This window comes from Wasmannia auropunctata, unplaced genomic scaffold (genome assembly GCF_000956235.1).
Source record: "Wasmannia auropunctata unplaced genomic scaffold, wasmannia.A_1.0 LD336101.1, whole genome shotgun sequence".
Classification (NCBI taxonomy): domain Eukaryota; kingdom Metazoa; phylum Arthropoda; class Insecta; order Hymenoptera; family Formicidae; genus Wasmannia; species Wasmannia auropunctata.
The window spans coordinates 2,222,832-2,240,571 of NW_012026789.1; the positions used below are offsets into that span (position 1 = coordinate 2,222,832).

Consider the following 17,740-nt stretch of genomic DNA (forward strand, 5'->3'; position numbering starts at 1 on the left):
CTCCCCCCCCCCCACTCTGTTCAACCTAGCTCACTCCCCGAAACAAATTACCTCTGTAGGCGTTCAAACTACCGAAAGCTATTACGCGGCTTCGCCGGTGGAAATTCTCGACGAAATGTAGTCCTAAACGGCTCGATTCCGCGGATAGGAGGGACACGGTCAGCCAACCGTGCACCGGATCGTCGCTTTAACTCGCGCGCTTAACGAAGCGACACGAGATTCTCATCGTCTTCACGACGGGGAGTGTCGGATGAAACATCGCAAGCGATACGAAGTTCGGGACAATCGGGAAAATATATAAAATATTATCTGATATATCACGGTAATAGTGTTGTTTACCGCAATGCGTGTCGACATTGTTTGTATGAAATATAATACATTTAAAAAGATTATAATACGAAAATAATCTCTTGCTAACAATTTTAACAATAAATATATATTAATTCAATTACAAAACTGCTACGCTATAAAAATCTTGAAATGTAAAATTATCAAAATCGAATAATCAAATATTGAATTTTGGTCAAATACCGAAATATAACAAAATTTGTATAATATCGACATCAAAAAATATATATATTAAATGTAAATATATATATTACAAAAGGCAAAAAATTATGTACTTTGCAGTTTTATAAAATAAAATTTTTATAGAAATACGAATAAGAAAAAGTAAGATTCTAATAATTTACCTAATACAAAAGTACAAACGATAAATAAAAAAAAATAGTCACATTTTAATATCATCCATTTAAAGCATTTAATAACTATTTTAATTTTATTTTAATAATAATTTTATTATAATAAAAGAACATTAATTTTTATTAATTACGCTTGTATAATTTAAAAGAACTTTAATAAATAAATTTCAAGCATCAAATGTGTGATATTAGATTGTTAAGATATAAGAAGGAAAGATTGTTCAGAACTAGCTCGTTAGTTTCGCGTTTGAATCGTCATCTATCGCGGACGCAACGCAGGCCAGCGAGCTCTTTGTAAGCACATCTGAATGAGAAAGTTCTACGGCCGATCTTTACGCGTTCCATTCTCGATGAGGAAAGTTCGATTCTGCGATACGATGGATGTTACTGGAGAACTACCCTCCCAAAGTTTTTTTGCTTTGAAGTTTATTATAATCGTTTTTTATTATGGAAATACATATTTCACGAGTGAAAACTCCTGAGCAGTAAGTCCGCTTTTTTTTATGTGTTTGTAAAAACGAAAAAAGAAAAACAGCACTTGTGACACAAGTATATTTTCCGTGAGTATATTTTTTTGCAAAGAATGCAAAGCTTTCATAATTTTTATTTTTTTAATATGAATTTGAAAATAAGATCATCAATTTTTTTTTACGAACGAGCTCACGGCAGGGAAATGTAATAAGACATGAAATAAAAAGAAGAAAGCATGAATTATAATCCTTGCGGGATCGTAAATAATAATTCTGTTTTTTATGTACATATATAATGCTTATATATTATTTAGTCACGAGACATACAGATATAAACTTGATATATCCTGAGGATTCATTTTTTCCTGCCTTATATGAAAAAAATCAGAGAGAATGGAATATTGCGAAGAATAGAATGTTTCTGAAATGTTTCCAAAAAAACTTTATTTTTATCTTTAACTATTATATGTTCATATCTCGCTGAATAACGTAATTTCTTTTAATCTATTTTTAATAAAAAAAAAAATCTAAGAGTAGCACGTTTTATGTTTCGATCCAGACCGCGCGCGTGCGCGCGCAATGTTTTGTTTAAAAATCGGAAGCACGTACAACGGTGAGCGTTAGATCGGGCGGCATGCAAAGCTCTCACGTTCGCGAGAATCCCCCGAGGGAGGAGCCGGGAGTACAGGATGCTTTATACGAACGTCGTTCTTTCTGACGTTTCTCGCGTGCCCAGGGATTACGACACGAAATTCGAACGGAACTAATTTGCCCCGGTCCCGAGGTCCCCGCAGTGGCGGCCCGGGTGTCTTCGGATCTTCGGAGCTTCCTCGACGGCGGTGACGTAACTAACGCTCGTGCAGGTATACTCCTTCGCGTCTCACGGACAAATTTACGACACCCTTCAACCTTTACCATCGACAACGTCGATCTCGATTACGCCGACGAATTTCGGGTATCGTCTGCCTTCTTTTTTTTTTCTATCTTTTCCCTTCCTTCCCTCGCGTCTCACCATCTGCCCGTTTCCCCACTTCCCCGTAGACGGTGTGTCTGCGGGGTGATGTTACTCGTAATTTGCGCCGTAGAAGGATGAGAAGGGCGCAGGAGGGACGACGTTAAACATTAATAATCGTCTGCAGTGGAGATATGAAGCTTTAACGCGATTTATCCCGTTTCACGTTTTATCTTCGGGGATCTTGCCTTGCGCTTAAATTAAAAACAAACTGCGCGTTGTTTTTTGCACGGGATTTGCGCAGGGTTTATAATACGTGTGTTTACCCTTTTTATTCGACGTCGTTTCACTTGTCCCATGCGCTGCCTGTGAGTTTATATTCGCAAGAAATTGAGAAACTTATATTTCCAAATCCACAGTTAAAAAATGGAAATCACGGAACTTTCTGTGGCTTTTTCGGAAGACGTAAATCTCCACAGAAAATGGAAAACTGACTTTCTCCATTTTTTTAATTTACAGATTTGAGGATTTATTTTCTACGGAAATTATGTGTTGGGAAGTTTGTTTTCAATTACGGCAGATGGTGTTCTTTTACTGATTCAAAAGTAAATTCATACCTTCTCCCCACGATGCGAATGGTTGCATGCTTTTATATCGCAAATGGAAATCATTCCCTTTTTTTACCGCGGCATCAGTAGTTAAACATTAAATAGCGCAGACCACAATTGTCTCTCCGATCTCTGAAGCGATTGGACACCATACGTTACAATCTGAAGGGAGAATATGTATGCTCCATATATGATGTGTATACACACACACACACACACACACACACACACACACACACACACACACGCGCGCGCGCGCGCGCGCGCATGTTATACACTATTATAATGTTAAAAAACCCTATTTAAATCGCTGCTGCTTCTACTTAATATGTAGTTTTATTTTTAATTAAAACAATGGAGTTAAATAATTTAAAACAATTCAAATTTAACTCAAATTTGGATTAAATTCCACTGTTTTATTTAAAAATAACTATCATTAAGTTATAGGAGCAGTGGCGAGTCAAATAGAATTTGTATATGTACACATTTTGTGCTTATATAATACATGCATACAAGTGCGAGAGAGAGAGAGAGAGAGAGAGAGAGAGAGAGAGTGTGTGTGTGTGTGAGAGAGAGAGGGAATCTTGCGGCCTATTTTTTACGTATTTTCACTCTCGTGCCGCAGATCGCAGCTTTTGTCGTTCCCTTTTCATCGCACCGTCCGCAGATTCAGGTCAGCCCCGGTCGTTGCTTTTGCAGCAGTGTACATCTCACTCCCCCCCGCGGCCTCTTTAACCCTTCTGCTATTCGACTACCTCGTCGCGAACTCGCGTTCATTGCACTCCAGACGCAGTTAGCGCATCGCAGTCGACCAAAATTGCACCAACTTACTTGCGCGCGCGATAAAATAACTATTTAAAAATAATATTTACACTATCGCACTATCATTCGGTAACATCGAATAAAGTAGTCGGTAGTTAAATATGTATTTTAAATTTACGGAGAATCAAATTGTCGAGAAATGCAATAATTATTATTATACTTTGTATATAGTACACAATTTTATTTTCCAATTGTGAATAAAATAAGCATTTTTTGTAAAATTTAAAAGATCTTATTATATTTATGTATATAATGTTTATACGTAGTTAATACTCATTTTAAGATTATTTTATGATTCAAAATCTATCCTCCCCTCTCTCTCTCGCTTTGTTTCTATCTGAGTTAATTTTTAACAGTAATCTTTAAAAAGAACCATGTATAAAATCAGGTCAAATTTCCCTTTTGATTTATTATTTTATAGAATATTTTATGTAACATAATACGATCGCATTTGCAGCGTATCTTCATTACAATATTACATAAAAACGCAAAAATCTGAAACAATTATATATCTGAAAATTTCTGTAAAAATTAATGAAATTAATGTTACATAATGCTCATTTTTTACTAATTTTGTGGGTATAATGTAATTTTGACAAATTCGGCGGTTTCTCATATTAAAAGTAGATGTAATTAGTAGTATGTACATACCATGTATGTATAATATATTTGTATTAATTGTATAATTTTGTTTTAATATTGGTGAAATCTATTACATGCGCATAAATTACGATATTTTAAATAAGAATGATGTATTTTGTTCCAGTGGCTTTAATAATAAATAATGGAAAATTATTGAATATTTAAGCGAACGTTTCCTTCGGCTCTGAAATATTTTAGTATTGACGTTTTCTATCTTGCTAGATTCGCGAGAATTTTCAGCAGAGAACGAATCACGATTGGCAAGCAAGTGACGCGTCGCATCTTCGTTACTTCGTAGTTATTATCAATTATTATTCCTACCCGACGTGCACGACATTCAATTTTACGAGCCATTAGACACCAAGTTCTCCAAGCGGCCGCGTATTCCATCCTCGCGCAGTTTCCGGTTTAACGCTTCTTGGAATGTCGAAGAAATGCGATCGGTTACGACGAGAGACAAGGCCCCAAGTCGATTACTAATTATCGCGTATCACTCTTTCGGAAAATAAAACGTTCCGAATCTAGTAAATCATTTATTTATACATTCTTCGAATTTTTATCTCACAGAAAATGTCTTCTCTCGAGAATTTATTATCTCATCATTTGTCTCAAGTTTTCAATCTTCAATTCGATATCTTTCTGCATCAAATGAAGAGTAAGATTTTACCATCTGGTTGAACTTGATTTAAGTTCTTCAGTCTCAGTTGCTTATAACTTTAGAATTTAATCCTTTCTTCTTCCTTTCTATTAAGGAAACTTCCACATTAAATTTAACACAGATTTTGCTAATAAAGAATCTCTCTTCCCCCCTCTCACTCTCTCGTTCTCTCTCTCTCTCTCTCTCGCTCTCTCAATATCTTTATATATTTATTGTTAAAAAATTCTCCAAAAGGACGATTTAATTGCTTAATTCAAAAAACAAATAATTCCAAAAAGAGCTTATCAATCGTTGGGCGTTAAAACAACAAGTCGGGAGTTTATGGAGGATTTTATCGTTTCGCCGGGATTTCGCGTGCATTTCAATCAATGACGAATTAATTACGGCGCTACGGAATTATTATACGCGCCGCACTCACACGGGGGCAGGGCAGACACGGACGCAAACGCACACGCCGAGTCATGACACAGCAGTCTCGCGGCGCATAATTCCACCCGTCGCCGGTATTGTTTACCAACTGAAAGGTAGAATTGTTATAATAAATTAATTGGCGCCGTTGGCGCGGGTTATTGCCGTAACTCGGCTCGTTACAGCGCGACGTATTGTCGTCGCGCTCGCAATTACGGGGGCTTTACGCCATGGAACAACTCGTCCTCCTTACGTACGAATTAGCATATCGTTATCTTCGCTGCGTACTGTAATTAATTTAATTCGCGTGATCTCCGGATTTAGCGATTTTCACGCAGGACAAGTCGCGGATTCTATCTCGACGCGCAAAAATAATTTCTATTTTATCTCGTCTTCTATTTTAATAATATAATTAACGTCTGTTTCTATTTTAATAATATCTATTTTGTCGACGTACGAAAATAATTGCTACTTTGACGTTTCTCAGCGTCATTTATTTACCGTAACCGTTATTATTTATTTTAACTCAACAGGACAGGAGTGTAGGTACTCATTTTTAATTTATCTTGCAGAGAATTTTATTACTGTTTGTAAGCATAATGAGTTTCTCAAGAAGATTTGCACGTAGAAGCGAAATTTCTTGTCTGCACAAACACGGACCGTAAAAGTTTGCTTGCTTTCGTTGTTATTGGGCAATCCAGTTTATGAGTCAAGCAGTGCAAAAAAAAAAGAGATTTAAGTGTCGTGGAGACTTACCGTAGACAACCTTAGGGACGTCTGGACGAGAAGAGAGCCTCTATTGGACGGTTCCCTGTAAAAACAGATCATATTTGTTATCGTTATATTATTACACTCGCATCGTTTTAAGTAGAATACTTTTTCTGTGTTTTATTTCTGAAGGTATCTTATTATTATGAAAGAGATTAAGATAACAAATGAATATTTCTTAAGGATGTGCTTTTTAATGATAAATCGTTTTTATCTTGCCATTCTATGCATGACACATAAATATAATTATTTTAATTATAAATTTAAGTAATTATATTTATTATGTGTGTAATTTGTCGCAAATATTTATTGAATAAAATATTGATTTATAAAAGTCGTTTGAGCCTTGTTGAAGTAATTCATGCTTAAATATTTATAAGAAGCATAAATACCAAGAATGAATAAGAAGTGTAATAAATAAATATGTACCTAATGAAAGCCTTTTTGCCCAATATTTAGATATTTGTAAAAGATCTTACAATTAGGCGTCATAAATCTGACACTTGAGCAGTGAAAACGTTAATTTTGTAGCATTTAATTTCTGTAACACTTGAGAGATCTTTACATTAATCGTATACAAATTACATCTATACTTTCTTGAAGACTTGTTTTAATTCTCGCAAAAAATTGCTTATTTTTTATCGTTCTGCGACTTGAGAAAACTTTCTCAATTCGCATTAACGATGTACAAGTGACAAGTACAAATGCGAAATAAATGAAAAATGAGATTGTCATCCATATACAAGTGAACGTAAGTCTCGAGAGGCGGTACAAATACATTCACATACACCTTTGATGCGATGGCCGAAGTGTTAATAAAGTGGTAAACCGTAAAGGGATGCATCATACATGGGGCTAATGGCCGGTAAAACTGCGACAGTAATACTGCACGAACATCGCGGAGTTGGCCGGCGTGTTCTCGATGAAGCATAAATCATAACACGACGTCCGCGAAAACCATTGCCGGGGCGGTTTTGCGTCAATTATTCTTGTTGCGCCCGCGTTGTCGCTTAAGAGCGGTTATTAAACTTTTCCTTCGCCGCTCGTTAACTCGACGTGTTCTTCACATTTTTTTTTGTCGTCGAACACTACCGTCGGTAAAAGTTGCTTGAAATCGCGTGAAGGATTATACATTTGTTTTCGGGTTTCAGAGTTTTCCAAGATATCACAACAACAGGTTATTAGTTATTATATAAAAGTTGAACTTTAATTTTAACGAGATGTTTTTGCGAGCGCGAGGAAAATATTCATGCATAATGTAAAAAATAAATAGACGAAAGAGAGTTACACAAGAGGTTGTTTCCATGGAAATCACTTAAAGGATAAATTAAGGGACGTGTAGATGTGTATTCGTAATATTTGAAAAAACAGCAAGATATAGACAATTTTTAACAAATATTTAACATTTTCAATTATAACAAAATTTGCTTAATAAAAATCAAGACTTTCAAATATTCACGTTGAACGTCTAATTAAGTCAAAATATTAATTTATATATGAATGCAGTAAATTTAACATTACGAAACTGCAGCTAAGGTTCGACTACTTGTATAAAATATTAACGTATTATTACTTAGCGAGAGATCTACTCGCGCGATAAGATTGCCGGCGGGAAGGAGACGTGAATTGGGAGAACATCGAGTCAAATCTCATGGGCATTCTACAATATATTCATATACGTATATGTATCTGAGCGTGGTAATATATTCAAGCGTATATCACCCACGTAACACGTAAGGTCGATATTTTTCATTTGCTCTTATGTCACCGTTAAAAATATATTCCACGAAGGAACAACGAGCTCGGGCGTTTCTCGTAGACGCGCAGATTTGCACGCAGATACGCCGAGACGCAACGAGATATAAGAGCAAGGTGTACAAAGAACAAAAGATAAGTATAGAGTGTTTATCTTAAGTTTTCAAGCAGCGTTACCTTCAATAACTTTCTAAGAAGAAGAAAAGATATTCCATATCTGTTTTGCGTGTAAAAGAAAATATATTCTAAAGAAAAGAGAATACTGTATCGTCAACTATAAAAAAAAAAACGATTAAAAAGTAAAATGCAATAATAAACCTTTTACAACGTGTCTTTCTATCATGTGCGAGAGTACATGGGGACAATATTGTGGTAAAGATTACAATATAAAGCCTTTGTTATTTCGCAATACTGATATTACGACAGAAATAATATTTTTATTCAAAGATGTTATGTATGTAGATACATTCTGTAAAAGGATGATTATTGTAATCTTTCGAATATTATAATTTATAGTTTAAAACAAACAAAAAAGGATTGATTATTGCAATCTCTTTCGAATATTATAATTTACAGTTTGGAACAAATAAATTTTCTTCATTAAAGGAATTTTATAACTTGACTGCAGTTGACTTTATATAAATTGTGTATGTTTCACTATACCTCTAGTAAAAATTGCAACATCGCAGTACAATAATTTTTTTGGAAATAATGAAATTGTCAGTTTTCATATATCCATTCCATATTCCATCCAAAATATATATAATTTTTTACAATATACATTCTAGGTTTTGTTACTGTGATAAAAATATACACGTAAAAATTGTAATTTTTGTAACGGTAAATACTGTACTACTATTGTACCGTCGCTTTATGACAAAATGTGGTGGAAAATATTTTTTACGCAATTTACCCTACAATATTCTCTCCGTGCACGATGGTATATCAGAGGGGTTAAATGCCGTGTCGCTGTCACAATGACTGATATGGAACGATTCGAATGAGTTTACAGATACGTCCACGTGCCGCGGAACCGACGGTCACTGACATAAAACTCGCTGGAAAATCTCTCGTCACGTATCTCGCCACGGCCCGTTATTGAAGAGCTAAAACGAACCGCAAAGAATCTCCGGTGTTCCTTTGACCTGGTGGATTTATAAAGGAGCCCGCGTGAACGGGATTCGCAGCCGCGATCTAATAAATATTAAATATCAGCCTCCGCCGCGCCGGCTGCTCGTCGCGCATTAATAAATTTCAAATTATATCGACGTCCACGACAAATTTCCCCTCACGTATTCATCATTGATCATCGGCATACACGGTTTGAAGGAGTTAATAATGGAGAGATCGGAGTAAGTAATTGATCCTGTCGCTACCCTAACGTTGCAATTTTACAGCCGCGGCCCAGTTTCTCTTGCTCTAATATTATTTGATTCGAATAACCGTAATAATGGAATTATTGCGGTCCTTTGTGTCGGATGTTATGATGGAAATGGAAGCTCGAAGATTAATATTAAATTCCCCGTGGTATAATACGCGCAACCGTTGCATATCTATACTTATTTCTGTCTATACATAAACGGATAATGCAATTTGTCATTAAATTGTATACGACGAGAAAATTATTAATATATATATATAAATAGAAACAGCCATTCTGTTCGTTTTCAATGTCTCGTACATTTTCTGAATTCGCGACATTTTATTTACAGCTAATACTTCTTTTACCCGCCATGACTGATATATTTATTTGTCACTTATCCTGTTCTCTGTAGAACGCGGTATTAAATTTTTCACGGTTTCGAATAAGAAAATCGCTCGCTCGCCTAAAACCTTGCTCCTGTCTTTATAGTGGTCGCTTTGCTAAAACAGTCACGACAGATAAACGGTAAACGAGACTTGACATGAGAAAGACAAAAGAACGTCCGTTGCACTTTTCTTCGAAAGCTTCGAGTCCTGGTTTTCTCCTCTCTTGGGTGCCCCTAACATCTACTGGGAGCTCCCTGAAAACTTCCGACTCCGTATCGACCGGAACTGAATTATCCAAAACGAAATTTTCGCTGAAAACTACAGAATATATTCTCTTCGGGAGACAACACTGAAATAACGCTTTTATTGTCGGCAATTATACAGCAATTTTTTTCTCCAACGTAACATTGTTAATCCGGCATTGTGTTTTAAATAGGCAATGTACCAAACAATTTTACTTTTCGTCACTGACTACAATTTGTGTACGGCAAAAATTATTTCAATAACTTGTTATGTTACTATTTCGTTTGATTGTATTCCACGTCAATTTATCCTATGTATGAAATTTTATTCGATGCGTGCAGCGCATCGAACATTCTGTTTTTCGTTGAAAAAATATGTATTTAAAGAAAACTGATCATACTCTTTTTCAGAGTATTCTTTTCCCTTAAAATAAAATAAAGAGTCCTGTATAAAATGAAGAGGAAATCTTACGCTGCAGGATTATAAGACAATTTTTATTACACAGAGGCGGTGTAAATTCAAAAGGGGCGAGTTCCATCTCGGATATTGACGAGAACTGCGGCATCTGGCAGGGCCTTGGGAAAGGAAATATTCGTCGATTATTGTAATTGGCATCTAAATAACCGAGGAAAACTTCGAGCTGTTAGAGACGCTGCGCTGCTCTCGTTTAACGAGAGGAAAGGGGAAATTTGCTGACAAGAAAATTGCGTTGAGTGGCAAGCGGTAAGAGAAAGCGTCCACTGACAAGTGCTCCTCTCTCTCTCTCTCTTTCTCTCCCCTCCCCCATCTTCTCTCTTCTACAGACACTTTTATTATCCTTCTATATTGCTTTATGCAATTAAGCGTCGTTATCGTCTTGTCGCGGCAAAACGTATAATCCTGCTTGCCGCACTTACGCATACTCCGTCAAACTGTCGTCCGACCACGCTTTAAAGAAACTAGAACACTCTTTCTTTCAAACGAGTTTGAAAGAAAATAAAACGATATCTCAATAACGTGAAACCAATTGGTTATTTATAGTGCAGTTACTATGTCAGAAAATTTGTCAGTTACTTTAATTTCTTATCAACGTTTCACAACGTAAATCTAAATCAACGTATAACATATACATTATTGAATTTTTCACGCTCCTTTCCGGGCCGTAATTATCGTAGAAGCACATAAAATACGTATCATCCTGTAAGCCATAAAATTCTTTAGGACTTTCAAATTGCTCCTCATATAATACATTGTAATAAATTTCTTTAGAGAACTCCTCGCCAACTTCCCGTCGTCATCTCCAGTTCACCGTTCATTCTCCGCGTTAGCCGTTATCCGTGTAAATAGCGGTAATGTTAATCTCCGGTTAATGCTACGAGACTCCGGCGTGGGAAGATGCCAAACGGGCGAGGGAATTTATCGATTTCCCCCGCGCGCGCGTTCAGGCCTCTGTTCAAATAATAACAAAACGGAAATTCGCCCTTTAGACTATGCCGTCGCGTCACCTGGAGCGGAATACGACGATGTTGAAATTAACGGGAGCGTGGAAAATGGAAACGACGACGGACGTACAAAAGGAGGGAAGAGGAGGAGGAAGTGTGCGCGCGTGTGAGAGGGAGAGCGCGCGCGCGCCGGTTATCACATAATTTATTGCGACCTTTCAGGCAGCCCGCTAATGCACCTGAAGATACAAGATACTTGACCAGCTTCCTAACACACTTCCACACGCTCCCGATTCAAATTCCAGGCGTATCGGAACGCGTAACAAAAGAGCCGCTTATCTCACAATCACGTGCCGAATTCCTTCCAGGTCATCGGTATTCCATTTTATTACGTCAGACTTACGTAACATCGTCAGGATAACTAAATATACATTCTAAATAATACTCAAATCGCGTTATTAAATTCAAATATGCATCGTACTGTAAGGTACATTAAAATACTTCAAAGGTGAACTTTTTGAGTAATTTAAAGTCAATCTTTCTTCAATGAAGAAATATCAAAGCCGATATAGTTTCTTAAGTTACAAGCAACCAAAGATGGATAGTTCTTCGCAAATTAAACTTGAAGAATATGAATAGATAGCAAAGTCCAATGTTTCACTTCAATTCAAGTGGATTTTACTTTAACGCAATTTTAACTTGAAGCTTGTGTTACTCAAGATACTTAATACCGAAGGTCAGAACGTCACGAAACGAGATAACGTTCAATCAAATTCTTGTTAAAAGACGATCAATTCCAAATTTTGAACGTGTTTTCCCGTTCAAGCAAAGTCGAGAATGGAACGAGTTAACATATAAATAGGACGAAATTTTGCTTGATGGAAATTCCAGTTTAATAGGGATTTCAAGAATGAAATCCCTTTCTGATCAGTTTGGAATTAAGTTTTATTTACCACAAGAACTTAAACTAATTAAACTAATGAATTATTTCAGTTTAACAGAGATAAGAAGTTTTATCAATGTTTTGTCAGTTTAACAGAGATAAGAAGTTTTAACAATGTTCGATATAAAATATATTCCGTTTGTCTTTTTATAATTATATGTCATTTTATTACTCAAGAGAAACATAAAAAAAATATAAAAAGTGATGATAACAAGTATTTATTTCTATAATAATTTTTTTCAAGATTCCTCGCTTCAACAATTATTTTGCCTAGAATTTTGTGCTCTTAAATCTACGTTCTATGCAAATCATTATGCGCATGTCACTGTACCTCGCATTTTCCACTGGAAAACAGGACGCATCGTTTACGAGGTGTTTTAACAGTGGTATTATGTGGTTGTGGGTAGGGCGTGTTTGTTAATTGTACTTTACTTTGCGCTCGCTTAATTCCCAGTAACGTAATTCAATTGCGAAGATTGTTACTCCGCCATAGCAAAGTCATTGCAATCTGCTGGACTGCGTTTATATATTGCTGTTTACGTTTATCCGCGATTGTATGATGACAATATAATTTAAAGGCAAAATAATGAGGATCCGACAATTATATTTTGTATGGAATCAGACATTTTAAAAACGGCGACTGCGTTTACGATTCTCTCTGCAATATTTATAAGTGCATAGCTCTAAAATTTGAACACATTCATTGAAAGTCAAGTTTGTAGATATTTTGGTTTATATTAGACAAAACGCAGACGCGCGCTATTTAATTCTTTTGAAATTATAGAGTGCTTCTGGGTTAAATCGCCAAACTTAAAATATGAATTTAGGATATCAAAACTTTCCTCTGGAAATTTGCTCGTAAACGCTTTATTTAAGAGATATTGATTTCTTAAGTTATAAAACCATAGAAATGAATAATGTCGAAATATTTTTGTGTAGGGTGCTCAAAAAATGTATAAAGTATCTGTTAGTGACCTTTAATCATTAAAATGGACACTAATGTAAGCGTGCGAAGAAATTACAGACACAGTATCAGTCAGTTACATGTTCTTTCATCGCTAGGTGCGATAGACAATGCTTGTCTCAGGACTGGAGATTATCATTTTGAACAAAACGTTTAATAATTACATTTTGATTGTTGCAGCAATAAAAACGATAAACCAAGATAATTTTGACATTATTCATTCCTATAGTTCTGTAACTTAAGAAATCAATATCTTGTAAATGAAGCGTTTTCGAGCAAACTTCTACAAGAAAATTTTGTTTGTTTTAAGGTACTAAATTCATATTTTAAGTTTGGCGACTTAAGGCCTGGGAGCATCCTGCAATTGTATAAAAATAAAATATAGTAAAGATAAATCAACGCAATTACGATAATCTAACCTTGGTGAGTCGTCAAAACACGATTCCTGCGTTAACAAGCTACTCTCGCAACACGAAATACGCAAAGCGAGAGAACCAATCAGCATTGCGGAAAAGGCAATAATAAAAATTCGATTTAACACGGCCTTCTTAAGAGTGGAACGGCTTTATGAATATTTCGGGAGTTCTCAGCTTCATAAAGTTTCGATATAATTTTTATCTTTCTAATGATTATTTGAGAAACTCGATCTGGAACTTGCGAATGAGGCCATTGCGAATTTTTCATGGGTACTGATCGACTTTCGATGGAAGCGAAAAGCTCTTTGATGAATATTATTATCGGATAACAGTCTGTCGCCTCTTCTAACGACGACACTTTGCTCTTCGTCGGAGGAGAAGGAGGGCAGGGGAGAGGACATCGCTACTCTCTTTCGAAGGTTGCGTCGATAAGAAACATATGAAAAATTCTTACCAAAGCTATTGACTCTTATCGAGAAAGCTCGATAAAAGTCTGTATATTCAATGTCCTTATCAGTCGCCGATACGTCTGCTTTTTTTTGCCGAGCACGAACTCGACGTTCCTACTGCAGGTTAAGGGATGTAAAGTACACACGGGCAGTCCGCCGCGTGTCAGAAGATTCGAAGTCATCGGGAGGAAATCAAATCCCCCCACAATACGAAATGAAGGTATAATAAAAGCTGCGGCACGTCGGATCGACATTTCAACCCATTATGTGCTAAACGAATATCTTTTTGCCACGCTCGATGAAATTCTCTGATGCCCTGCGGAAAAACAGGAACTTCAACAATATCTTCTCGCCGGCCTTTGTGTCCCTGAAATTGCATGACATTCTTTGGAAGTTCGTCGAATAATATTGTGTACACGCCCTGACTATTCACGCTAAAGTGAAAATACAAGAAAAAGAAAGGGATGTACGAAACGATTGGCGCAGACGAAAATCACTTTTTCGCCGCGGAAGAAAAAAATTTATTCAGAGGGGGGGGGGAAACCATAGAGAAGCAATTAACAATATATCACGAGCGACATGAAAGGAGCATCGTTTTATTCGACAAACTAATAAGAGCGTAAAACAACACTTTGTTCGAAACCCTTTGGCCTCTTTTAAAGCGAAGAAAATAATTAAACAAAAAAACATAAAAAATAAATAATAAAACTCACGGCAAAATATCGGATCATGTTCAAGGGTGGAAAATTTCTTTATGTGGATGGATTTAATTACACGTGTATTAGGAGCTTGATCGTAACGGCAGTATAAAATGAACAAATCAAAATGAATTTAAAGCATTATATTAAATTCGTAATTTTTGAAATCCGAAGGTACAGCTGCTGCGGAAAGATTTTTAGAATGTTTCCTAGTTTTTGATTTTAGTTTTTCACCCTCTCGGTCGACGGTATTAATATCATTTGCGGTTTTGAGTTTAAATCGAGCGTATGGTGCCCTATTAAAACACGTACGGAGCAACGGTGATAAGAGAGGCAGCGATGAAAGTTTTAATCATTTCATTCGGGCAGTACGTTTTCAGCACTTTCCTGAAAACGCTGTTACTAATTCTGAGACCAGCGGTGAAGCGCTTTATGGTCAATGTTTCGCGCAAATGAAATCCCCACGAAACGACATTGAACATGAGTCATATACGCATGGTAATATTTGTATGCGATAAGTATGTCAAGCGAGATTTTTCTTTGAACAATTTGATTTTAATTTCTAAAAAAAAAAAAAAAACAAGTATATGAAACAGAAATCGTTTCTATGTTAATTTCTTATTTTTTAGAGGCGTTAATGTGAGACATCAAATCGAGACAAAAAAATAAAAATATCCTTTAACAAAGAATGGAAATGGTAGCGATGGTATTTTTTGTGCGGAAAAACGAGAAGTATAAAAAATAACATCTATTGTTCAGCGGTGATATACCCGATCTATTTGTTTATACATGTCCGCGTATGCTTGTCCGCGCATATAAATTTTAGGTGTACCACCGTAAAAATTCGTGGCTTTACAACCACGTATCCGGACTTGGATTTTATAGAAGATTCAATCACGACTCGTGTGCGCAAGGATCGTTAAAATTTTATGGGGATTAAAGCGGATTTCATGCGAAAGCGATGAAACGCGTCCCTTAGCGTATAAACTCCTTAGCCGCTCGCGCTTACTTTACCGCCCGGTAAATAATAGCCGCGCGCATGTGATTGGTTTGCCGTTCACGTGCCGCAAATCGTAATTCCGAATTCCCCCTCGAGGACGATCGTCGTCGTGAGACCAATTATCATTGTCACGTTATCAGACCGATTTAGCACGACAAATTAGCCGGTCATTAAATGGTCGCGAATTTACACGGTATATAACTGTTGTCCTTAGACGCGACATATTAAAATGAATAATTTCGAATACAATATATCAACTTTATTTTTAAACGTTATATAATAATAGGTTAAGGCAGTACAGTTTTGAAACATAGTACAATTCTAGTCTCTAAAAGTGAAAAGGAGTTTTCAATGTATATCATTTTCCAGTGGCATACTTATAGAACTGTGATATTCAGTGAGTATTTTAATGTTTGATAGTCAGTTTTGCTGTCAAATAGTTTTGAGAACTAAAATTCACTGTCTTTCAGTGGCAGTTTGAATCAGTATATCATCTCTGAAACAATTAAAATACTTTTATCACAGTTCTAAGTATGCCACTGAAAAATGATATATATCAGTAATGATTTCATTGATTCACTTTTTGAGAGTATACACTGAGAGAGAAAAATGTTTGCAATTAATAATAATTTAATTGTATTAATGTATGTCATTTTCAGTGCCAACTTTATATTCGTTTGGTAGAACTGTAAATATAATTATTATTACTAAAATTATAGGAGTAATAATTATAATACATGGTCCACAATGTGCAGTAGCAGTAGGCTGTAAACCGTAAGTCGTAAAAAATTACCCAATTATAATTGAATGTGAAAAGAAGAGAATAATTAACTGTGATTGATCAATTTCTTACGGCTTATGACTTACAGTTTATTGCCCATTGCAAAATCACATTGTACAAAATTGGAACTCTTAATTATTATTTATAATTATTTTACAATGCAATTATAGTCGCAAATGCCAAAACATTTTTCTCTTAGTGCACGAAATAAGATTTAAATTTAATTTTCAAAGTTCAAGTGTGATTTCTTCCTGTTTGATATCTTTTAATATTTTCCACACAATAAGATTATTTACCTGAATCTCGAAAATAAGATTCAAATCTTACGTCGTATAGAATTGTACTATGTATGTTCAAAATATTATTTTACTTTTATTTTAGAAGGAAATATACGCAAGCATCTTCTTGACTTTTTAATATGAATTTGTTGCAGTGCCTATAGAAAAAAATACGAAATTTGTATTTTTTTATAAGTGTCTCTTATTAATCACAAAATTTTTGCTTGAGAAAAATCAACTTTTATGTGTCTTAATATATTATATATTTTTTACAAGGGACCCTCACAAAGTGCACAATAGCTACAGCATAGAGAAAATTATCCAAGCATCTTGACTCCCTTTGGATCACTTTCCACTCAAAAACTAAACCGGAAATAAAATAAATATAAATAATAAAATAATAAAACAAATTTTATTTTTTTTATTTTTCGATAAATTATCCAAGCATCTTGACTTTGAATCACTTTCGAACCAAAAACTAAACCAGAAATAAAATAAATATAAATAATAAAATAAATTTTTTAAAATAAGTTTTCCCTACGACAGGCATCGAAAAATAAAAAAAAATAAAATTTATTTTATAATTGTATTATTTATATTTATTTTATTTCCGGTTTAGTTTTTGGGTGGAATGTGATCCAAAGGGAGTCAAGATGCTTGGATAATTTTCTCTATACTGTAGCTATTGTGCACTTTGTGAGGGTCCCTTGTTAGTATTAAAAATGTTTTAAATAGAAATAGTTTCAAAGACAATTTATAAAAATCTATTCGTTTTTTAAATTCCCTACTCGATTATCATTTTTGAATTTAAAAATTTTTATGACTGAATTAAAGGTTATTTAAGGATGAATTCAATTATGAAAATTTTTAAATTATTAAAAGCAATAATGTACGTAGGTGTATTTTGCAAAATGTATAATATTTTTGAAAAATTTGTAAAATACACCTTTATAGGACGTTTATAAAATCATAAAACTTTTATTTAACGTATCTTTTTTCGTATATTTTACTGTT

At 35.1% G+C, this 17,740-nt stretch overlaps 1 protein-coding gene across 1 annotated transcript in view; it reads right to left on the bottom strand.

The window, feature by feature from the left end:
• Positions 1–17,740, bottom strand: part of LOC105458920 (acetylcholine receptor subunit alpha-like) — an 85,775-nt gene that overhangs the window by 56,038 nt on the left and 11,997 nt on the right. Inside the window, exon 2 of the mRNA XM_011704538.1 lies at positions 6,018–6,072. The gene's annotated coding sequence lies outside the window, so the exon portion shown is untranslated. The remainder of the gene's footprint in view (positions 1–6,017; positions 6,073–17,740) is intronic.